This window comes from Stigmatopora nigra, chromosome 12 (assembly GCF_051989575.1).
Source record: "Stigmatopora nigra isolate UIUO_SnigA chromosome 12, RoL_Snig_1.1, whole genome shotgun sequence".
NCBI lineage: Eukaryota > Metazoa > Chordata > Actinopteri > Syngnathiformes > Syngnathidae > Stigmatopora > Stigmatopora nigra.
In genome coordinates, this window is record NC_135519.1 from 6,122,469 (window position 1) to 6,128,052 (window position 5,584).

General features: G+C 40.4%; 1 long non-coding RNA gene across 1 annotated transcript in view; it reads right to left on the bottom strand.

Moving 5' to 3' along the window:
* LOC144205776 (uncharacterized) overlaps positions 1–5,494 on the bottom strand; it is a 29,750-nt gene extending 24,256 nt beyond the window's left edge. The window contains exons 1-2 of the long non-coding RNA XR_013328227.1: positions 2,825–5,494; positions 2,594–2,730 (exon numbers count right to left, since the gene is read on the bottom strand). This is a non-coding gene — a long non-coding RNA (uncharacterized LOC144205776). The remainder of the gene's footprint in view (positions 1–2,593; positions 2,731–2,824) is intronic.
* Positions 5,495–5,584: the final 90 nt, after the last annotated feature.

The window sequence follows — 5,584 nt, forward strand, 5'->3', positions numbered from 1 at the left end:
GCTATCAGGTTACGTGGATTATGGGTCAACGAAGCCCTCCTGGTTCCACTTTGAGACCAACGTTTCATTATTTTAGATTTATCACTGCCATATTTGCCTGTTGCCGTGTTTTCCTTACATATGTGCGTCTGCCTGTGTGTAATTCATCGGGTCTAATAATGAGCAAAGCAAGTGATTTGAAGCTCGGGGCTGTTCCCATGCTGCCAGGATTATGAGCTGCGAGGGGGGCTTTGGGTGAAAAAAAGGGGGTGAACTTATCCTTAGCAAAAGGATGTGCTCAGTGGAATGAACACGACTGCGTATCTATTCGATCTTTACTTGATGGACTGACAGGGACCCGCACCCTGCTTCCAGCAACTCCCCAGGGGGAGTGCACACTTGCCAAAATTGTGTCATGGATGATTTGCAAATCTCTTTAAATCTAGAATGCCATTATGTGATTGTTTACCTTGGTTAGGGAGAACATCATTAGGGTATCATTAATGGTGGCATTTGAAGAAGTGGCCTTGGCTTAAGGGAAAAGGAAGATTAACCCCTTGGGGCACCTTTATAAGTCTTTGGAAAATGCTTGCAGAGGTTGTTAGGACCAACACACAGCAGAAGGAGGTGCAAAAAATAAACTACAAATACTGATATCGTGCTAAAATATATTTTTCAGGTTACAGTACTGGAGTATTTAGTTATATGATGACTTTTTCCAGTTCAAGGTTAAAAAAACCCCAGCAACTAAGGATGGACACTGTGTAATATACATAAGTCGCAAAGTGTGAGTACTGAAAGTAGCTCTACAATGAAGGCATGCTTGGGCAGAGTATCCTAAGCTCAAAAGAAGGGATGACTTCCTCTTCAACATAGTTAATCGTACCTGCTCCGTATCTATTACTCAACATCTATTGCCTCCTTTTTCCATCATTCACAGTGGCACATATCTCTACAGTCTACACGTACCCAGAGGGCCATTATTTCAACCTCTGAGACAGCCACAAAGCTGAAGGTTATACGATATGAAGCAAAGCGGTGTAAAAATGAAGTTTTCGCGCACAGTGGCTGAGTCGGGTGTCAACCGTGATTCAGTACGCGAAGCGGTGTCAGATTGTCAACGTGGCGGCGGATACTTGGCGCCAATGTGCATAAACATAGCAAGGTGTTATGAAATGGACCTGAAAGCATTGGTCGACGCTCACGGGCAACGAGGCATACCACTCAGTCAGTCAGAACACACCTAGCACGCAGACTGTGGAATGTGGAGCTTTTCGTTAGGAAATCAGGCAGCGAACCTCTGGTTAAGCATGCACTTCGAGGACAGAAATGGATCAAATGTAGACTGGAAAAATAAGACTACAAAAATTTAGTTTGATGAAAGTTTTAACTTAGAAAGTATGATTTAAACAAAAGTACCCTTGCATTTCATTGCAATAGTTGCTTTGAGTATATGATACTTTTTACATAGGCACACCTCTTGAGTAAGTATCTTGTTATGGATTATTTTTGATGATCTTGGTAAATGTAGTAGTAGTAGTGGGCGTAGTACTGTGACTTTACGGTTAAATAAGTGTACTACTACCTTAAAACAATCTAGGTCCTTTGCTGCTCTCTGCTGGATCATTTTATTTCTAGGCATGCCAGATACTATGTGCTATAGTTCACCAAAGGCAGTAGTATAAGTAGTAAGCCAAAGAAAGCCTTTAAAATATACTACAACTGCCAAATTTCACACACAAAACAAAATATTAAATCTCTTTTTAGTTCTGATTTCCCTGAAATAGTTTTTTTTTGGAAGGATAAGAACTGAATAGGGCATCTTTAGGTCAGTGCATGCCCTTAGAGAGTGTTCTGTTTACTGTGACTGAACAGAGCTAGGGCTGCTTCTATTTTGGCAGCGCAACACGTGCGTATCCTCAGGAGTCTCCGCACGCATGGGCTGCCGGTAAACAGATCCCAGTACTGAGCCTCCAACTTGGCTCCCCCCTTTTCACCACCCAGTGTGTCCGGTTGTATGCGGCGGAAAGGAAACGCATATACTCTGCTCGACTAGAAACAAAAACATTCAAATCCATCAGGGACACAGCAGGAAGGTGGCCAGGCCAATGAATGTGGATAACTAACTGTACATTGTATGGAGAACATTTTCATTAGGACAGGTACACATACCATATGTGCACATCTACACAACTATCTACACAGGAAATAGTTCAAGTGAAGAAGGTATCCTTTACTTCCTCCACTGGCTATCAGTGAAAGGGAATACTTTGTTTCTTCTGAACAGGGCCCCAGTTAGTCCAACCTGTAAGAGGCCATTTCCTTCACAGTTATCCCTGATTTCCTTATTTATAATATCCCAAAGCACACTGACAGTCAGCCAAAGGAAGACCTAATCCATCTAGGGAATCAGTGGCATGCATATATTGGGTTTTGATACCCTGTCAATTTCAGAACTAAGAAAATCGCTCTTCCTATTTTATGTGCCGATATTATCTACACTCAATACTGTCAACCCTAGGCCTCTTTTTCATGAAAACCCTCAACTGCAATGTACACACGTGGAAGCCACAAAGAGAAGATCACAATCTTTAGGGGGGAAAAAAAAGATTACCTTGAGCAGAACTCATTACTTAAGAGTCGATAAGCGCTTGTCAAGGAATAGTAATGTTCCGGAGTTCCTGTTGTGCCCCTATGCAGCCATAGTCTAGACTTGAGTTCCACACCTCTCTTTCTCTCCCTCGATGCTTCCTTGAATCAGAGCAGTGTGGTGTTGTGGTGAGTTGAAACCATGGTCTACTGGCATTCATCTAAATGGATCAGATAAAACTGAAGGTCTAAATACCTTTTAAAACGCAAAACATAGTCTGCTGCTGCCTCAGTAGGGTCGCTGCCTGGAGGGTAGATTCTGCATAAGGAGGACCGTTGAGATAAAGCCGCAAACCATAGAGGAGGGAAGAAACTCATTTGACATCAAGCCGCATCAGATCAGATTCATTTGAGTGACTTCTTCTCCTCAGCTTGCCTGCCTGGTGCTGAAAAAAAAAACATTCGAAATAGATGACAGAAGAATACCATTCTGTAAAAGTCAGCTATGGACCAAAACAAAAGGATGACACTACAGTAAAGATAATAAGTATTAATTATCACCATACAATGAATCAATGGGCGACCACTTTTCACTGTCGAGGGCCTCCCTATGTCAAATGCTCCAGGGAAAATGGGGTATTAGCTCAAGGTTAACCCACAGCATGGAGGCTATCGGAAAACAAGCTCACACCTGCCCACCTTTTATGGACATGAAGCGATCTGTCTGTCAGCACCACACGATAAAACACTCATGAGAACGGAGTGACCTGCTGCTCATGTTTTTTTTTCTCTCCCCGCATGGTGTCGCATACAAAGGGCTGCTTAATACACTTACTATTCAAAACATGAGGTACACTTTAACTATCTAATGCAGGGGAGGCCAAACTGATCCTCGAGGGCTTTGCTGTGGGTGCAGGTTTCTGTTCCATCCCATCCGGCATGGACACTTTGACCAATGAGATTTCTGCAGAGAACAAGAAACACATGACTCCAATCGACTGATTGCACTTGAAGGACACCAGATTGGTGAAAGGGTGTCCTCTTGATGAGTTTGAATGAAAACTCGAACCCACTGCAGCCCTTTGTGGAATAGTTAGGACACCCTTGATCTTGTAAGAACCATGTGGTTACCAATTTTTCAAGGATTGGAAAAACAAATGAAAAATGTGTCTTTGCTATATGTATAAACTGAAGTACCAGATAGCTAGTACTCTGTATTGGTAAATCCTCAAAATCTGGTGAAAAATAAATATGCAAATGGGACAACCCGAGTATAAATTGCGGGAATAGCCAAATTATAAAAATAAAATGTGGTACTTCTAGGATACATCTAATATAATACAAGTAGTACTGTATTAGGAAGTCAACCAATATATTCAGGAAAAAAAATCACATTTCTTGAATGTAATAATCTCACATGGTAAAGCTTTGACTTCTTTTATAAGAGTATCAAATGGAAACAAACCACAGTGAAGGAGGAAGGGTCCAGAATGAACAAATGTTTGGCACAGGGTTTCCAAGTAAGCCTAAGAAGAGAAGAAGACGGAAGTTAGAGGGGTTGTATGTGAGCCAGCTGACTGGGTGGTGGGCAGCAAGTTCAAGAAGAAACATAAATGCAAAGTAGAACACTGAATACTGATGACCAGGTTGTAGCAGCTGGATGGGGTCCTCGGTAGTTATTCATGGGGCCATTACAAAAGAAACACAATCAAGTCATTTGTGTGTCCTTCTGTTTCACACTGCTTTTATTCTCTTTGAGCTCTGAGGAACAAAGAACATAATGCATGTTGCTGAATGAATAAATAAATGTGAGGCAAAGAAGGAGCCAGCTGTTGGCGCTCCTTTGGGGCTGAGAAGTAATGAACGGCGGAAACGGTTTGTTCAAGGCCTGTTTCACTTCAAGACAGTTTTACGATGGGGTGTGAAGAAATAAAATAACTGCAGATAGGACACAATATAGTTGGGCTTCAGCTAAGTGCACGCTCCTGACTTGTAAAATCCAGCAAGAAAGTCCGAGTCTGCCCTCTTGTGCGCATATTTGAAAGTATCTCAATGATAATTCTGTAAATAATCATGGTATCATCACTTTGTATAGGGGTATTTTATTCAACAGTAATTTACGGATAGCCTAAAGTACTGTGTAACCATCAACAATGAAAAAATATTTTGTTTACAATGATTGTTTGCAATAAAAGACTACTCTTGCTAGACACTGCAACGTTGCACGTTATTTTTCCTGCATATATACAAACAAAAACACCAGGTAGGTAGAGGATAATAATGATGAGATAGTACTCTGTCTTCCATCACAATACTATCTGCATACATCCACATCTACAAGACAATACATGTGCGGTGCTGACTGTATAGTAGTTCTTCAACATGCGATGGATATAAAAAGTCGTTACATTAAGGAGAAAGTATCGTAGGATAGCGTGGGATTCTAACAGTGTAGACATTTTACCTCCACTATAGGAGTGGGATGTAGTTTGACACTGCTTGGATACAAAGTAGGCACCAGCACTGACGTGTTTATGAAACACAGCAACACACTGATGGCCCCAGAGAAGATGCTTCTTTCTGTATGACTGTGGGGCATGCTGACACGCAACAGGGCAAATAAGAATAAACAAACTTCCAATTGCTGTATATATGCTTCTAATTTGTATGTGTGTGTGTGTGGGTACATTAACAGGAGAAAAACAATTTGTGAGTAAAAAGGAGCACACCAATGCCAAAAAATAAGTTTGGTTGAGCTAAGCATACTGTATGGAAGGTCATTGGTAATGATAAAAACATTTTTAGTCTTTTTTTTGGAAGAAACAAGATCTTTGTACTTACCTTATAAATCCTAGAGCTTTACAACTAGCTATATTTATGTATTTATGTATATGAATGTGTATGTGCATATGTATATATTGTTGTATATATATATATATATATATATATATATATATATATATATATATATATATATATATATATATATATATATATATATATATATATATATATA